Source organism: Aethalodelphis obliquidens, unplaced genomic scaffold (genome assembly GCF_003676395.1).
Source record: "Aethalodelphis obliquidens isolate GAN/ISIS:26980383/991018 unplaced genomic scaffold, ASM367639v1 scaffold2, whole genome shotgun sequence".
Taxonomy (NCBI): Eukaryota; Metazoa; Chordata; class Mammalia; order Artiodactyla; family Delphinidae; genus Aethalodelphis; species Aethalodelphis obliquidens.
The window spans coordinates 71,365,563-71,385,300 of record NW_020837946.1 but is presented as its reverse complement, the minus strand read 5'-3'; the positions used below and the strand labels follow the sequence as shown (position 1 = coordinate 71,385,300).

The 19,738-nt window shown below is 34.7% G+C and overlaps 1 protein-coding gene across 18 annotated transcripts in view; it reads right to left on the bottom strand.

The window, feature by feature from the left end:
* The window catches only part of BAZ2B (bromodomain adjacent to zinc finger domain 2B), a 378,273-nt gene that overhangs the window by 282,270 nt on the left and 76,265 nt on the right, over positions 1 to 19,738 (bottom strand). For 17 of the 18 annotated variants that reach the window (XM_027130377.1, XM_027130323.1, XM_027130316.1 and 14 more), the window contains one exon: positions 9,402 to 9,765. The gene's annotated coding sequence lies outside the window, so the exon portion shown is untranslated. Of the gene's footprint in view, positions 1 to 9,401; positions 9,769 to 19,738 lie in introns of those variants that run through there. The other variant, XM_027130349.1, reaches the window with a different exon arrangement.

Genomic DNA, 19,738 nt, shown 5'->3' with positions numbered 1-19,738 from the left:
ATCTCTGTTACTGTTGCCTTGCAGACCCTATTTCTTTCATTATGCTACACTAATAACCCATAAAAGGAGAAATACATTATCCTGTGACTTACAGGCTGCTCCCTAATTTTTTCAGATGCACAAGATAGGCTTTGCTCCTTCTTACATCACCGTAATGTTTTTTTTGTTAACAATGACCCTTTTCCCAAGGAAGTCCAGAAGTTACGTTTCAACAACCATGTCATCATGGAAACCAGAAAAGAAAATAAGTATGGCTTCTCTCTAAACTCAGATACTAGATAGCCTTCTATTTCCACTCCTTTTCACATTTCATTTACTCAAAACTCATCATCATCAAGATTAAGAAATGATTACATAAAAGTTTTAAGGTTTTCTTCTAACACATCCCTGCAGGTAAATGTTCATCACAATATTGCAAATAAGGAAAATGAATAAGCTTCATTATCTTAGTACAGCAACAATGAAGTATGGAAAAGTCTAATCAATGAAAATTATGACACTTTCTTGTACATTTGTCTTTGAATTTTTTTAAATCTTTCCTTTTCATATTTTCTATTCTTCGTGGAATTTCTATTATAAGTGAAATTCAGTACTGATGTAATTTAAAGTAAGGGCTTATACATTCGGTTGCTTTTTGTCCTTATGGATATTCCCATTATTGACAGTGCAGCCAGTATGTCTGTCTGTCTTCATTCATCCAAAGGAACTAAAAGAAGTAAAAGTGTTTGAGTCAGAAGACATCAAACCCCCTTGGAAAGCTAGTTCGTCATCATCAAATCTAAAAAAAGGGAAACAGAGGTGATGTCCTCTTTGCTCAATGTTCTTAGTAGGTATGACCGTGCATTAGGTTTCAAGAAAAAACATTTATAGAAGCATAGGAATATAATGAGGGAGAAGAAAGTGGTTCTGGTTAATCTTACGTTAAGCACAATATTTGAATAACTCTGACCAGAAAGGGCAGTTTTGTCAGTTATAACCTGGCTTCCACAAACAACAATCCTATCATTGAAATGGATGATTTGAAACTGATCAACCCACCTTCTCCAGAGAAAGCCAAGCAGCAGACTTTTAAAGCAATGGAGGAAAAGTAGGACCCCATAACATTTTCTCTTCCTTCTGGGGTGACCTCAAAAAGGCTGCATAACCACTCCAGATGCTCAGTAGATCTAGCCTGAATTAATTTGTTCTAGAGGGGGCTCAGGCTGTCCTATTTTAGTTGCATTCTTTCTTCCAGATCTCTGAATATTCAGTTTATTCATTCTTCTTGGTCTAATTCAAAGCTGCCTAAACCAAAGAGCCTTTTCTAATGATTCCGAACAAAAGTCATCTCTCGCCTACTCTGAGCTTTCACAAACTTTTTTCCACGAGTATGCCTGAAGACAGCATTCAGTACAAACTTGATGAATGCAGGTAGCTGCCCTCCTTTTCCCCTATTATTAGTGCTAGAACAATAAAAGTGTATCAAATACCTGTGGTTCTCCTGTAGTTGTGGTTATTGAGTCAATTCAGTTTTCAAGTACTGGCTAAATTTTCTACTGTTTTGTTGGGTTACTAATATTTTAAAAATTGAATCCATTAACTCACTTTTCTTTTTATCTAAATATAATTATCTGTTATAATGAGAACCAGAAAAGGTAGACAAATAAAATCCTAAACCTTCATTTTGGTGAAAATCTAAGGACTTCTCTCCATCTGATCTACCAAGAACTGGGGGAGGAAGCAAAACTAGACTCATTTGAAATTTACTTCCTTTTATTTCCTCAGCTTATTCTGTGTTAAGATGCTAAAGAGCAGGGAAATAACTGAAAGGCCAATCGTCAAAAGGGAGAGAAAAAAAGGGCATAGAATAATTCACAAAATGACTAATGCAACCTCCAATAATGGCAAATTAACTATATATATATATATATATAAGTTATTGCAAAACTAAAACATTGTCCTTTAATAACCTTTGAATTTATTATTTAAAAAAAGTACAGCCTACTGTCAGCTGGATTAAATTTGGCCATATATTCTGTGATATTACCAACATATCCAGCCATTTGTGAAGCCAAGAAACAGTAAAATGCACTCTTAGGACTGGTACTCAACCTTGAAGTGCTGAAAGCTACTTCATCATCTAGTGTAGGGACAAACACATGCATGCACATGTGAACCTAACACTATGCTGTGTGGAAAGCTTGATATAATCACCACACCACTGTAAATCACTCAGGCATCCACTTACTTTAACATACACAAATCAAGGCAGAGCTCCCTGTGATTCCTACCAGAATATCTGCAATCACATTTAACATTTTCTCCTCCTACTCTTCTCACTTGGGATAAGTGATTTTCTTTTCAGTGTGAAAACTTGGGACGTAGTGGTTTTCTCCTCTTTTCAGTCACTACTAGGCAGCACAACATGCAGGACACTATTATAGCTGGACTAGCTTACACATGTCATTTCAATACTGTAACTGTATAGCTGTGCTTTATATTCCAGAAGTGACCCAAAAAGCAGATGAGACTCCTCATTAGATTCCTTCTAAAAATTCTGAATAGCTTTATAGTTTTAGGATTAGCATTATTCTAATCCAATTGTAATGTCTTGTTGATTTTCCTTTCTATCTTGCCTTATACCACTCAAAATTAAAAGTACTGTCATTTTACTATATATTAGATGAAACTGTTTTACACGCTAATTAATCACAATTTATTGTTTGGGTTGTTTCTTAAAACTATACATAACTAGTAAAATATAATTAACAGTATTTTCATATCAAAGATAATTTGATTATTCATCTATGGACAAAATCATAAAACATATTTTCCAAAAATTACAATGGTTGTACCATCTAGGTTGGTTTTGGGCCAAGATGAGACATATAATGAGTAATACATTATTGACCTTTTACATTTGGTTCCTTCAAAACTTCTTCATTTTATTCAGCATTTAGTTTAAATATTTAAAATTGAAGCTGTTCTATGTTGCAAACACAGCTAAAATGAAGAGCTTCTGTAGCAGCAGTGACCAGATTTTAAATGCAGGTAGATCAATAAAAAAAAAAATCCACCAAGCACAGGCTCCATGTGTGAGTGGAATGGTTTATAATAGCTTGCAAATGACTATGTGCTTGCTGTAACCAGCTGTTCTTAAATTATGAATATGCAACCAATTCATGTTAAAGCCAAATCCCAGCACTATTTCTACAGAGAAATCCCAGTAGTTTTGCTTGTTCTACATGTTAGCTCTGTTAGGGATACAAATAGCACTAAGCTTCTGAACAAATAGGACCAAACTATTGGCATTTCATGCACTGGGTCCATTATCACAGCAGGGGATGTCAATCATTGGTACATTCCTATAACAGCTCAGGCAATATAACAATGATCTCGTATGAAAAAAAATCAAAATCTCTGCAGCAAACTCAAAGTCCTTCTGACAATCTAATGCTTTCTTACTTCGGCCAATCAGATTGTCAGACCTGACCTACTAGAAGACTTGCATCAAGCTTGAAACATTTAAAAACATCAATCATAAAAACAAAGACAGGACACTGAATTATACAGTATTAACCTCCAGGGTTTGCATACAAAGACCTTAGGTTTATTTATGTCCCAGCGAGTTAAGAGCTTCAGGACACCGTTCTTTACACCAAACTGACTGCCAATTTGATGAACCTCTCTGCCCTCAGCAGGAGTGCACCGTCTTTGATTAATGAGTGCATGCTTGTGGAAAAGTGTTAAGAGGAGAAAACAGAGGAAAAACACACAATTATGTCTACACATAGCTGAAGTACAATAATTATCTTCAAACAAAATGCTCCTTTTTCCTTACATACACATGCATACGTGTGCATACATAAAGTTAGTAAAGGTTCTGATCTATGTATTACCTTCATTATTACTGTTATCGCTAACATTTAATTTTTATTTGAAAGGCATTAAAAAAACCAAAGTACAAGCCAAATGTCATAAATTATAAAAACAACTTTTCAAAGCATTAATTTATTTCTAAAAACACCTTATCTTACATAGTAAATTCTAAATATGTGGGATAAAAACTGTACTTACTTTCACCTCATATTCTTATAAGAGCTATTCATTTAAAAAGCTCAATGTTTAACTTAAAATATCAGTTCTCTTAGATATTTTACATCTCAAACTATGTTATGACTTGCCACAAATCACAAAGCATTCAAAACACATTTGAAAGTCATGTAAATTCGTTTTAGTTTAAGCTCCATATGTAATTGTAAATCAATCAAATATATTTATTGTTCATAATTCCAAAGTTAATAGAGTCAACAGAAAAACTTATGAATGAAAGTTTAAACTTTTTATGACTCTTCTGTTTAGAACTGCTTTCCTTTAAGAAACCCAATGTGGAAAAACTCCTACTTAAATTACGGGATGCTTATTTGCACTACAATTAAAATTACGTCATCTCTAAAACTGAGCTAAGCATTGAGATTCCTTTAAAAAAAGCTTACATTTAATATACAACTCAATTTACCATTTAGTTTATATGAATATCTGACATGACACAAATATTTTATGAGTAAATATATTTCTCAAAAATTGAATCATAGGCTAAGGTAACAGAATAATTTCAAGAAACTGCATGGTGATTATATTAAAAGGTTATATAAAAGCATTATTATCCAAATATAAATTTTACCTTTAGTCTCAGTAATGTATGATCTATTTAAAAGAAAAGCATGTTCAGAAAACTTATTATTTCAGGAAATCATAATTCTGAAATCACTCAGCAGTGTATTATAAGTGTTTAAATTTGTTTATATTGTATAAGAAGTCCTTTTAATGGGATTTACCTCAGCAAATTATCTATTCTAATTATCAATTTCATTTTAAGAATTTTTTAAAAGCAAACTTTTAAGTATGTTATAAATGTCAAGCTCTGAAAAATTGTTAGTGTACTTAAAGATTTTAAAATTAAAAATCAATAAATATTACAACTAGAAAATATCTCTTAACAGTGATAAGCTACGTTTTATCCTTAAACTTATCACCCTTACGTTTTTTTTACACAAATTTTTTTAAATGTGTTTTTTTCTGTTGAGATTATCACTCTTAATTCTCCTTTCCGATCTCCTCACCCACCAAAAAAAAAAGCAAGTAATTAGAAAAAGTAGAAAACACTTCGGCATCAATGGTGATCTGACATCATTTTAGTATCACAGTATGATAGTTGAAACTACCAATAAAAGTTACTAGTACAATAAAAATATAATTTCAAATTTTAAAATCATTTAATGACTAATAGTCAATTATTTAGTGATATTTTACCTCCTTATAAAGAAAAGTAAACCCCAAATTGCCCTTTTCCTCAATAATTCTTTTCTCCTCTGATTATCTTCTGCAACAAAAGTTTAAAGAAATGTTTATTCAAACAAGTCAACATTTATTAAATAAAGCACAGTATTTTTAAAACCTTATGATATAAAATATTTAATTAAATACAAGCAAAAACTTCTTAAAATACCTCGCTAAGTAATTGAATTAATCCCTCAGAATATCAAGTTTATTAAAAATCATTAAACCTTGATGATGTAATTTCATCTAGGGGTCAAAATCCCCACATTAGTTTGTGCTAAATCATACCTTCTTTTGGTGGTTCTAGCTAGGACTAGGTCAAAAACCCAAAAACTACAACTTAAAAGCTTTCTTTGAGAAACCTTTAAACCTAAAAGTAATCAAGTTCTAATGCATACTTTCACTAATTCAAGGAGTAAGACAAAAAACTGAACTTTCATGCAACTGTGATATCCTACATCTTGTATAGTAACACAAAAGTAGCAACAAAGACATTAACAATTGCAGTTCGAGCTGGGAGTGACTGTTCTGTTTCAATTCAATGACACCACTAATGGCTTCTTAGCAGCTCCATGAAATCAACCAGCTGTCAAGTTGATGCATCAGAAGGAACAGTTATGCACTCCCATAAGAAAAAGCAACACATCAGGATGTTTGGCAAAACATCTGCTCCTTTACACTGCAGTTCTATAATAAACATGCAAACAAAGAAATGGGAGAAAGGGCAACAGAATTAAAATTCCAAGGTTTCCATTACAGTCTCATATGCATTTTAAATAAATGGCTTATAAAAATAAAAACAAATTTCTGCCAAATTGAATACTTTTATTTTAAATCTTTTGAAAATGCAAAATATAATTACTCAGATTCTTCTAGAAAGGCAAAACCTACACACAAATCTTTCCATTTTTAAAACTGAGAGTAAACTATAGTTACCAAGTAAAACCTTATTATTGTTATGCACAAACCCAAAAATTAATACTAAAATATACCCTTCTTTCATTTAATATGTATTTAGTAACTTATGCCAACAGTACTCTATTAAATGCATTTCCAAGACTGCAGAGTCTAAAAATATTTTTCAGTAGTGTTTGAAAGAGTAAATGCTGCTACACAGTTCAGCCCTAGTTTAACATATAATAACAGTAAATATACTATTCTCTGTATTTCAAAATATATATCTACTCCTACTTCTCTCCAAACCATTATATGAGTACAACAATATTAAGTTCTTATAAATAACTTCCTGTTTTAAAGCATACAATTGGATTTTCTAAAAAAAAGAAAAACTCTTGTCATCACAGGCTTAAAATAATTTTATATTCAACAATTCGTTTCAAACATTTGTAAAATCTTACTTTTTTCTATCTGAAACTTACAAGCACCTCAATGTGTCTAAGTTATTGATTATGCAGCACAGTGACAATATGTACAGTGTTTACAATAGGTGTGAGACATCAAATGTACTTAACTAACATTTTCTTAAACTGCTTATCCTCTGTTGCTTGCCATTTATAATCTGCCAAATCTTCTAGTCCTTTGTTGCATGTATAATTTAGAACCATCTGTTCTATGTGCTTTTAACTATTTAAACATTTTTCACCTACCTACAATTCACATAAATGGCAGGCTCAATTCAGTCAAGCTTTCTATATAGCGTTTTACATAAAGCAAATCCCTAAATAAATAACATAGCAGAAAACACCAAATATGACTGCTACAGAGATAAAAGCATACCACATACAACATAAGTTTTTATGTGTTAGACAAACCTTTTCAATGTACTCAGAAATGTTTCTATTAGCTTTTTTTGAGTTAACTGTAGTCAATGTTTTTCCCCAACCCAGAAGACAAAGAGAATGCAAATTAAATAGACAGTTTCATGTCCTTGTTAGAAGAGAAGTAAATATGCTGACTGAAAATGACTACAGCAGACAGAATTCCACTTTCCCATTCAATTTACAGTGCCTCTTATTTATATACCAGTCAGTGTATCATTAAGTTTGATCATGTGACCAACCGAACTTTAGTGAGGTGAAAAACTATTTTAGACAAGCAAATTAAAACGCCAGTTTTACTGTTTATCTTTTCATAATGGTTGACAAAGGGCATATAACTTGAGATTATAGAATATATTTTAAAATCTATTCTGCCTTTTAAATAGTAACTACATTTTCACCAATAGTTTTACTTAATACTGCTACTAAATTTTTAAAGTATCCAGTATCTCCAGGTATTTTCAATAGTTGTACCTTTTCAAATGTAAAGGCATATGTGAAATATATAAGTTAATTACAAAAGGGGATCTAAGTCATCTAAAATAAGTATACGTAAATATTAACCAAGCTGATTAAAGACAAATCCACAGAAGAGAGTGGAGTAAATAAAAAAGGAAACATGTTAATTAAAAATAACATTCAAATCCTTTAAAGAAACATGCAGACAAAAGCTAAGTGAATACCAAAGGACACTATAAAAGTTACCACCATTTTTTTGCACATAATTTTCCACCTGTTACCAAAACATAAAATGTGCAGAAACTGAGGGCTCACTTTGAGAGAACCCAAAAATAAGGAGCACAGCTTATCGTCAGCCTGTTAAGTTACATGGTCCTTTACATGGTCGCTTAAAACAGGAAAAAAATTAAGCGAAAAATTTACTCCTGGGAAAATTTCTCCATAAAGTTTACATGACGTCACTGGACCCCCTGAACATTCCCTAAACTTTGTCTTACCCAGACACACTTTTCGACTTTCTAAGGCTTCTTTCCATTCCTTAAAAAATAAGAAAAAAAAAAAAGAGGGACTTGGGAATAAAAATTGCCCAAGATGGCGAAACGCTTGTTGTTTAGAGGGCAGAGGGAAAAAATGGAGGATATTGTAATATACACAAAGGGATAAATTTCAACAACTCGGCCAAGGACTGCAGCTGCTTCTCTCTTTATAAGGAAGCAACACACAAAAGATAAATACAGAGGGAGAGAAAAGAAGAGAAAATCTCCCAAACAGCAGGGCCAGCTCTGACTCTCCGAACACTTCCTTCCTTTCCCAAGTCCCAATTCTAGGGTTCGTGGAACTACTTTAAGAGAAGAGGAGCCGCGAAAGGGAAGGGGGGAGGGGGAGCAACAAGAACACTAGAAGACCGAAGAAGAGTTGAGAGCAGGGGGCAGCTCCCGGGGAAGAACTGCTGGGAGACAGACATTACTGTCGGAAAAGCTATGCTCCTCTAATCCTCTGCGTACTGAAACAGACCTTCACAGGTATCCAGATCTTTTCCCAGTCCCACCTGCACCCCCCCCCAGCTCACTTTCCGTAAACTCCTGAGCTCCAAGCTACTACAGGAGAGAGAGCAAAAGAGGCCCGAATCGGGGGGGGGGGGGGGGGGGGGGGGGCACGAGCAAGGCGGCCCAGCGGGGGGGGGGGGGGGGGGGAAAAAAGGGGGGGAGGGGGGGGGGGGGGGGGGGGGGGCTTGAAACTACCCCGGCGGGGATGGGGGGAGCAGCGGCTATTCCCGGGTAGGAACGGCGATCGCAACAGTGCCAGAGGTTGTTTTTTTTTTGAGAAGCCAAACTGTTGGCGGCGACCTGAGCGCTGGAAGCCGAAGGGAGGAAGGACACGCGAAGCCCGGGCGGCCGAGCAGGGCGGCCGGCACAAAGGAGGCAGACTCGCCACGGCAGCGTATGCCCGCGCCGGCGAAGGCACGGCCCGCGGCCCTGCTAGACCGAAGTCCCGCACCGGCAGCTAGGAATAAAGTTTACATTCTCCTGAGACCGCACCCCCCCTCCCACCCAGAACCGCGCATCTCCGCGTCCTCCTACCCCAAACTGCACTCGGGACCCCGAGCACCACCCCAGCCTTCCAGCCAGCACAACAAAGAGACAGACCGACCGGCGAGGGTAAACAGCCGCGGCAGGGCGAGCAGGGCGAGCAGGGCGGGCAGGGCGAGCGCCTCGAGATAAGCAACTCTGGAGTCTAACCCGCTCTCTGGAGCGTAGTTTCTCCTTTTCGGTTTCAACCGGCTTTACGATATTTGGAATTTTCATCGTCACCCGCACCCCTCACACCCGAGGATTTTAAACTCACCTTTACTTTCGAACTGAGAGTTGCGGTTGATGGGATTTTTGCCTTCCCCAGATGGTTGAAGGTTACGATTTTTGTTTTTGGAAACCCCACCACCTCCTTATTTCTATTATTATTTTTGTAAGAAAAGTATAAAGAGAGTTGGAGTGGAGGTGAAATTTGTGATCGGGAAAGCCCTGGACGCCCTCCTTCTCCGTCTTCCGCCTCTCTCTCTCTGATTAGTTCCTATCCAGCAGCAGATTGAAGCAGGAGATGATTCTTCTCAAGGTTTGTTCAGCAGCTTCACTTCTAGGCGAAGGCTTCATGAACCAAGTGACGTCAACCAACGAGGCTTCTCTCTCTCTCCTCTCTCTAACAATGAAAGTTGCTGTTAACAAGGGAAAAAAGAGAATTGTTTATACCATTTCAGTTCCAATAATAAATGACCTATCAGCTCCTAAAGTAGCCAAGGGAGGGAGGGGGTTGCTTCTTCCTCCCAAGAATCCTGTAGCTTTGAGTTTGCACCGATCCTTGTCCCAGGAAAAAGTTAAGAAACTCAAATGTTTTGTTTTGCCGTTAAAAGTAGAGAAGACAGAAAATAGGATTGAACACGTAATTTTAAAAAAAAGTACACTGGCGAATAGGGAGCATATATTAACCATTTCTACCTAAACTTTTTTGTCTGTAAACTCAGAATTTGGTTAAACTCTAAAAGCCAACTAATGTAATATGCCAAAAATTCGTGGATGTTTGGAACTCAAAATAAAATAAAAAGCAGGACGCAAAATGGTCCCGGGGTAAAACGTTACTGCCCTGACACCGGCAAGTTAAGCTGCTGTCATGTTTATGGATTGAGTTAAAATTTATATAAAACGTTAAAATAGTAAATCATTTTAAAGTTATACGTTAGAACTGTAAAAGGTAACCTCAGTAGTTTTTCCCCCAGCTTCTGAGAGGGCAAAAGAAAAAGGGGGGAGGATAGCTAATTGTACGAATTAGAACACTTAAAAAATCAAGTGAAAACTGGGTAGCCCATTGCTCCATCTTTAAATTACACACAAGGTATGCTATTTGTCTATCCCCAGAATTTCTTCCAACTTCCTATTTTTTACCCTTCCATTTTCTCCCACCAATTTCAGCATCCTAAAACCAAAAAAGTTAAAGGTGAAGTCCACCCAATTCCCTCCTACGGCACACCACCCTGTAGCTTCCTAAAAATGATTCTTTTAAAAAGGTCTTAACCGTGGTAACGCTTTATTACCCAAGAAGATAAATAATTAAAAATTTTTTTCATTGAGGTAGTGTTTTTCCCCTGGAACACATTAAAGTCTCAAAAGTTCATATAATTAAAACTTGCATAATTTAATTTTCAGGATAAAGAGCAAGTGAAAGGCAAGCTATAGAAAATTAATTTGACCATATATGTATATTTTGTACATGCATATGTGGATAAATGTATCTTAAAAGATGCTATTGTTTTATGTTTCCTCTTCAGCCACTGGCTGTGATTTTAATTGTGCTGGAGGATCTTCATTAGTATTAACACATGGGGAGATTTCACAAAGCTGCTTCATTAAGACAAAAAAAAAAAGCTTGGCAGACTAGGTCTTTTTGCATGCACTGAGAATGTCAGCCTTACCTCGGTCATTTGTAACATAATAAGTGCAAGTACAATGATTGCAATGCAGGAGCGCTGGGGGGAAGGGCAGAAATACTGCCTGTCTAATAGGGATATCTGAAAAGAAGGCTGCTCATTATATAGTAAAATGTATGCTAAAAATTAGTGAAGATGATGTCTCAGGAGACTGATGCTAAATAAATTAATGTGCTGATATGTTTTTAATTATTATTTTTGTAGTAGTTTATTTCATTCTCAGGATTCACATTGAGCAGCAAAGCTGTGCTAGCATTTATTGATTTTTTTTCCCTGCCACATTCCCGGAATACAGATTTTAATCATTTCACTACACCACACTCAGTAATTTCATTAAAAACTGGAACCTTCCATCCCCAGAAAAGCATTTAATTTCAATGACATACAATTTCAGTCTTAGCAGAAAACTGTCTCTACAGTAAAAGCTGGCCTAAGGTTCAAATGCATAATTTAATCCTGAGTTTTCCATGCTCTGCATTCCTTTTGAAGCTATAATTTGAGTAACTACCTAATAACTGTAATAAGGATAATAATTTCCTTATAATATATTATTAACTCATATTTAATTAACTCAGAGGCCAAGCTCTGTACATGTATGACTGGTCAACAGTTCCACAATATCAAAATTTACTAATAATGTTACAGAAGAAAAATACAGACTACAACAAGTGTGGAAAGCTATCATTTACATATTACTTTAGCAAAGTAACATATAAAAAAGTTCATGCATTTTATAGAATAGTGGTCATTACTCAAAACAGTATTTTAAAATATTTGGAAGTAAACAAGACAATTCACTGATATTTCTATATGTAAATAAAGTATTTTAATATTAATATTTCAACAATCCATTTCTGATATTTTGCCTAATCACTAGCATTACTGTTGAAAATATTCAATTTTGAAAGGATAAAAAGAAATAGCTAGATTCAAATTGTCTCAATTTTCATAAAGAATTCTCTTAAAACATTTCTCTTGAAATAAAGTTGTGGCACACTTGAATAACTTAGATAACTAGGATGTATCTTTTACTTAAATACTTTAAATGGTATACTGCAAAGCATAGTTCAGTTTTTGGTTCCAATAACATTTTGAAATAATACTGGGTTTGAAGATGGCACATTGGTTTTCCAAACAATAAGTTTCATAAGAATATGTAATTTACATTGCCTAGTTTTTAGAGGAAAAAACCTGTGGGGGAAACTATTTAACATAAGAAAACTCATTTAGTAATTTAAAGTTTGGATATATGCCTAATCAATAGAAAAAATGGTTCACAGATAATGAAAGTGATTAACTTATAGAAAAATTCACATTAAAAATTCCTATCATTCTCCTGGGAGACTTTAGAACCACAGTTCAAAAAAATTTTTAAAGAGTGTGAATGTATATATATATATAATTTAAAATTGAAGCCACATATAACACAAAGTTGTCTTTTCCTTGGTTGAATGATGAAGTAACTTAAAATAAGACTTAGTGTCATCAAAGGTTAGAATAAGGGATAAAACTGGTGATAATGAAGAACTTGATCTTGGTGTCTTTAAAATATATTAAAACTATATTTTTATTATCATCAGGGCTCTTTACATAGTTTGAAAAATATTTTTGCAACATTCTTAAAGGTGAAATACAGTTAAATGAAAATCAATAATTAACAAAATAGTTGACAAAAGAAAAACTCACACATTGATATCTAAAATTCATAAAATGAATTTTCTATATTTCAATAAAAAACAAAAGCTTCAATTTTTATATTAAAATATATCTTTAAAATAATTTGTTGTTATTTGGTAATTCAAATATATTAATTATCCAATTTAATCTACCTTTAAAACTGACTTTTAAAAATAATGATACACTAAAAATCTGAAACTGGATTACTCCAGTATTTGATACCCATTTACTAAGAAGTTGTGCCTAAATTATTTTTTAATATGATTCCTTCCCTTTTTCATGTTATCACATTTGATCATTTCAGAGATGACAACATAATCATAGAGCTGAGGGGGTAAAAAAAGAGAAAATAATCACAAGTTTTAAAATAATTTGTCTTCCGTAGCACTTAGTCTTCTACTTAAGATCATCATCTAAATCTATACCTGATGTAAAAGAATTTAATGATCAAATAAATCTTTTCCAATATAACTGATAATTATTTCTGAAATTCTATGTGATACATACCTAAACTAATTACTAATACCAATAATTTAACTAAATTATAATGCCATAAACTAATTATTCCACCACTATAGACTAAATTGTTGCACTTTCTTCTATAAAGCATCATCTATTTTTAGGACCAAGACAGAACTTCTTAAACAGGCAGATATAAAGATGGACAGGTATTTACTACCGTAGGTATTGTACATGGACCTTCAAAGAGTAAGGAATTGCCATGGACAGAGAACAAAGTCTAGGCTGACTATAAACTACAAAAAGCCAAACGAAGGAGAGATCTTAATAGTAGAACAAGTTGGCCACTGTCATGTCTTGTTTCTGTTTCAATCAGTACAGACTAATGAAGCTTTATTTGTTTTCATTCACTGAACAAACATTTGAGTGCTTGCTGTATGCTGTGCACTCTGCTAGAGGCTGGAAAAACATGAAAAGCTCACATTCTGGTTGATGTTGAAAGTGTGAAATTCCTGGGAGATTAAAGACTCACAAAAATCACATTATAAAGATACAAATAATAAAGTTTTGTGAGAATAAAGAGAATGGGGCAACTAATTCTGACTGAGAGTCTATAAAAAGCTTTATCAAAGAAATACCATTTGAACTGCATCTCAAATACTGAGAGCTTACCAGGCAAGGAAGGCAGGAGCAGATTCTAAGTGAAAGATACCATAAATTTAAGTGCAAAGAGCTACTAGGTGTGATGTCCATCCACTAGTGAGAAATTCATTGTAACAGGAATATTCAGTGTGAGGTGTGGAATAACAGGAACTAAGGAGGAAAAGGAGGCTTGGACCTGAGAGTGAAAGGCCTTAAGTACCATGGTTGAATTTATCCTGAGAGCCAACAAAGGTCAGCAAAGAAGTGACATGATCGACCTTATTTTTAGGGAAAAATAATTGTGTAGGCAGTGCAGATAATAGACTGTAGTATGAAGAGACTGCTTAACAGTCCATGAGAAAAGGGGTAAGAGACAGTGGTATTGGAGGTTTAAAGCCAGACGTTTTTGAGGTAAAATGTGGATTTTGTGACCAACTGAAAACAGAGAGAGTTAAAGGAAAGGAAGAACTAAAGGAAAACTAGAGAGGCTTCTGGCTTAGGGAACTGGGTAAATGCTGCAGTCACTTAGTAAGGTCCAGAATACGTAAGGTAAAACAAATCATAAGGTAGTCTGGAATTAGACCTTGAATTTATGCTTTATAAGTTTTTTGGGGGTTTTCTTGCCACGCTGCGCAGCATATGGGATCTTAGTTCCCTGACCAGGGATCGAATCCGCACCCCCTGCATTGGAAGCGCAGAGTCTTAACCATTGGATCGCCAGGGAAGTCCCCTTAGGTCATTTTTAAATGGGATTATTAAAATCAACTGGACAGCTTTTTCAAAATATACATACCCAGGCCCAATATCTAGAGATTCACTAGGTCTGGGTGGGGGTCTAGTATTTATTTCCTTTTTTAAAAAAATTCTGATGGTGCTTCAAATAAACACTGCTGATTAAGAATGCTGTTGTGTGACCTCCCTGGTGGTTCAGTGGTTAAGACTCCACCCTTCCACTACAGGGGGCATGTGTTTGATCCCTGGTCGGGGAACTAAGATCCTGCATGCCGTGCCACAAGGCACACAGCACCACCACCACCCCCCCCCAAAAAAAGAATGCTGTTATAAGCACAAGTTGGTTATAAAATTCATTTGGAATTAAAAAAAACAAGAAAAGCCCAGAAAACTCTGAAAAAGAGCATTGGGAGTAGAGGGAGGGTATAATATCAGATATTAAAATATGCTATAAAGGCTTAATAATTTAACAGTGGCATTGGCACATGAAATAAAAAGACCAATAAACACAATAGAAAGTTGAGAAATTACCCAAGTGCATATGGAAATTTAACTTAGACAAAGGCTGTATCTCAAAGCAGTAAGGAAGAGATGGACGTTTTCAAAAGTGATGTTGGGATAACTGGGTAGTCATAAGGAAAAAGACGAATTTGGATCTGTTCCAAGAATAAATTTCAAAAAGATCAGATATTTAAATATAAAAATTTGAACCACACAAGTACTAGGAGAAATTATGGGTCAATTCCTCTATAGTTGGAGAGTAGGGAAAACGTTCCTAACAATGGTCAAAACTAGATGCAGTAAAGTGAAATATTGGTAAATCTCAATATGTAAAAATAAAAAGCTTTTGTATTGAGAAAAAGAAAAAAATACTGCAAGTGAAGTATAAAGACAAATGAGAAACTGTGAAAAAAATCTGTAACATATCAGAGATAATTTAATAACCCTACATATAAAGAGTATCTAAAAATGAATAAAACACCAACACCCTGAGAGAAAAATGGCAAGAGATATGAACAGACATTTCACAGGAAAAGAAATGCAAATGCCCCTTAAATAGAAACATTCTCAACCTTGTTCATAAGAGAAATGCAAATTAAGAATCACTAAGATACTATGTCTCGCCCAACAAATTGGCAAAAATCCAAAAGTTTCACAACACAGCCTGTTAGTGAGGCAGTTGTGGGGAAAAGGAACACTCTCAAATATTCTTTGTTAGAGTGAAAAATAGAAAAACTCCAACGAGAGAGAATTTTACGGTATCTAGCAAAGTTACATATGCATTTATTTTGTGTCTAGCAAATCCCACTTCCAAGAATCTGACCAAAACTGAAAAAATATAAAATAAGTATATAAGAAAATATACATTGAAGCACTGTTTCTTATAGCAAAAGTCTGCATGAAAATTAATAGAGAAACCTCACTAAAATGGAGTCTGAAGGCCAAAAGAGGGAGCCCATGTACCAGTCAAGGTCCATACAATGATCCCAATAGGAAAAGACATACCATGCATCTCCAGCTGGAAGTGACACTGTTTTACTTACTACAAATGCCAGCAGAAGGAAGAAAGATCTCTTCCTTGCCTGGCAACAGCTCAGCCAATGAAACTGTCACAACTCAGCCAATTAAGAGCCATTATACTTTGAATTCCCAGTTTCCTCCAATGGACTTTTTGTTTATCAACATCTCTCCCAACTTCCCCTTCTCCTCTATAAAAAAATTTTCTTTCCTTTTCTTTATTGGACTTGCATGTGATTCACAGAGTCGCATGTCACGAATTGCAATTTTTTGCTGCCCCCAAATAAACCCATTTTGCTGGTAAAATATCTGACCGTTTATTGTTTTAGGTTAACATCTGGAAATAACACAAATCTCCATCATAGGGAAATGGCTGAATTAATTATGGTACACACATACAGTGAAGTACTATGCAATTTTTTAAAAGGAATAAAGAATATATGGAATATAAAGTATTTCACTGTCAGCTCCAGTATTTTGTTAAGTAAAAAAAATCAAAGTAGAGAAAAGCATCTATGGCATGCTACCATTCATCTATATATGTATTTCACTTTTTAAATGAAATGAAAAGTCAAAACCTTAAAACACGTGGTTACCTGTAAAAAGGAAAAGAGCAGGGTAGTAAAGATAGAATAGTAGGAAGGTTTCTCATAAAAATGTGATTTTGGAAACATAAAATAATTTACATAATTATAAAACAAAAATACATTAAATTTTAAAAGCAATCCCTTCTAAATGAAATAAATGAACTTAATTGTATATGGAGTTGGTGGCATAACCATACAGAGAAGTATATTCTAAGTGACTTTAAACACAGTAATTTTTAAAAATCACGTACAAACACAATAATTTAACAGTACTTTCCTCATAGGATTTAAACTAAGAAAATGAACTTTAAAGAAGCAACAAAATAGGAACTTAATTTGTTATCATTAGCCATAGTTTTGTGGTATTAATTGGCAGTGTTATTGTAATATTATTGTATGCATAGTCTGAGAAAAAGCAAATGGATAATTAAGTTGGTGTTTTTGATGTGGGACAAAAAAGAAACAGATGTAAAATCAATGAGTTACATAAAAATTCTGTGATCAAGAATTTGAACTGGATGTATTAGAATGAACTCATCACATATTTTATATTTAAAAAAATATATTTCTTAGTTCTGCCCACTGTAAATGCCTAAAACTGAAGTAGCTACTGACTACTTCAGTAGCAACAAGCACATACTTATGTTTCCAATTATGGACACTAAACATCATTTGCCCCTGAAACAAATTCCTTGAAGCAAAGGTTGATTCTAGGTTTGGGATAGGTAATGGCCAAGATAAGCCTAAAATACCCTATCATACCTTTAAGCATGAAAACTATCAAAGATTATTGCGGTCATATAAAAAGGACTTGAGAGTAAATTTGAAGAACCCAACTTGAATTGGCTCCCACTGGCCAAAGATGAGACAATTTGAACTTGTTAAGAATAACTACAATGGATTGAAACATAACAAATATATCTTAAGACATGAGTTCATAATGATACTTAAAAAACACATTGTTCACCTTTGAAGAATGCTAGGGAACCAACTCATTACTTTGAAAACTGGTAAATAAAGGAAACAAATTAAGACTTTATTCAACATTTCATATCAAATGTACCTTAGGAAACCTAATTTGAAATTGTGTTTGTATGTATACATATATATGTATGAATGAAGGTCTGTATATGTATTATATGTATATATGTATGTATATGTACATACGTATATATACATATATATATCTCTTAAAATTTGAACATAAGATTTTTTTTAAATGAAATGTTATTGGTCTGCACTAACAGTTATTATGATCAAGTGTACAATTTACCTGTGAGTTTCAAGGCAGATAAAACAAAGAGGGAACAGGATACTATTCTTGTCTGATAAATAAGAAAGTAACCAATTCAATAAGACAAACTTAAAACATTGGAGTAAAATGTCAAAATTCTGATGTAATCTTATAGCCAATGCATAGACATCATTTGTATGGTCTTTCTTATAGCAATCCTCCATAAAAGCCAAGGGCATATGATGAACATGTTAAGTTGATTGCATTAAATCAATTAACAAATCAGTCACATAAGGCTGTGTAGATTATGCATGGGACCACTCCAGGGGCAGCAGTGTGATGAATCCAACTCATACAAGCACATGCTGTCAAAAATTAAATCTTTAGGGATTCTTCAAGCTACTAGTTAAACACAGCCATTACCAAAAATAAATATTTTCAAACTTATATTAAAAACAAATAAATACAACTCATCACTTCTTATTTTATTATGCTTTACTATTATCGATGCCCTTGAGGTTATTTATGTCCATTGTAGCATGCAGAAAAAGCTATACAGTGGTGTGCTACTGCCCATCTCTTCCCAACTCTATTACCAGTGATATCACATTGGTAGCTTGAAACAGACCACAGTGGGAATGTTTACAACCTAGAAATCGGCAAATGCTACAAATCAGGGCATGAGCTTAATGTTTTGTTGACAGTCTAGACCAGGGGTCCCCAAGCCTTGGGCTATGAACTGGTATCAGTCCATGTCCCATTGGGAACTGGGCCGCACAGCAGGAGGTGAGCAGTGGGCAAGCGAGCAAATCTTCCTCTGTATTTACAGCCGCTCCGCATCTCTTGCATTACCGCCTGAGCTACACCCCCTGTCAGATCAGTGGTGGCATTAGATTCTCATAGGAGTGCGAACCCTACTGTGAACTGTGCATGTGAGGCATCTAGGCTGCGCGCTCCTTATGAGAATCTAATGCCTGATGATCTGAGGTGGAGCTGAGGTGATGATGCTAGCAGTGGGGAGTGGCTGCAAATACAGATCATCATTAGCAGAGAGGTTTGACTGCACAGAGACCATAATAAATCAGTTGCTTGCAGACTCATATCAAAACCCTATCAGTGAGTGGCAAATGAAAACAAGTTCAGGGCTCCCACTGATTCTGCATTATGGTGAGTTATATAATTATTTCATTATATATTACAATGTAATAATAATAGAAATAAACTGCACAATAAATGTAATGTGCTTGAATCATCCTGAAACCATCCCTACCTGCCCCCAGTCTATGGAAAAATTGTCTTCCATGAAACTGGTCCCTGGTGCCAAAAAGGTTGGGGAACCACTGGTCTAGACTTAAGTAATAGAAAAAAGTATTAATCAAATTAAATTTAAAGTGTTACGCTGAAATAAATAATCTTCTAATACTATTTTAAAACTACTAATGAGTTAGTGAGAAGTCACATCATTGATGAAAAAGTAAAGTTTAATTTTCATCTTACTCTTTTACTTAGACAAAAATATCAATGACCATTTATGTTAACACTACATTCTTCAACAATTGCACACCTATAGGTTGGCTACAGACAGGGCTATAGAAACAAGAGTTTGGTAAAAATCAACCAAAGCATTCTTTAAGAATCAATCGCCTATATGGATTTTACAATACAGTATTGTATATGTTATTATTTGTAAATTGTAATTATTTTTATTCCCAGAAAGATTTACTAGCACACCTCTTTTGGGGAGGACCACGATCACTAGCCCTTGAGGAGTGCACAGTCCAACTGAGAAATGTAAATACTCCAAAATATCTGATACAATGTGTTAAATACTCTAATAGAGGTATTCAAAGCGAAATGA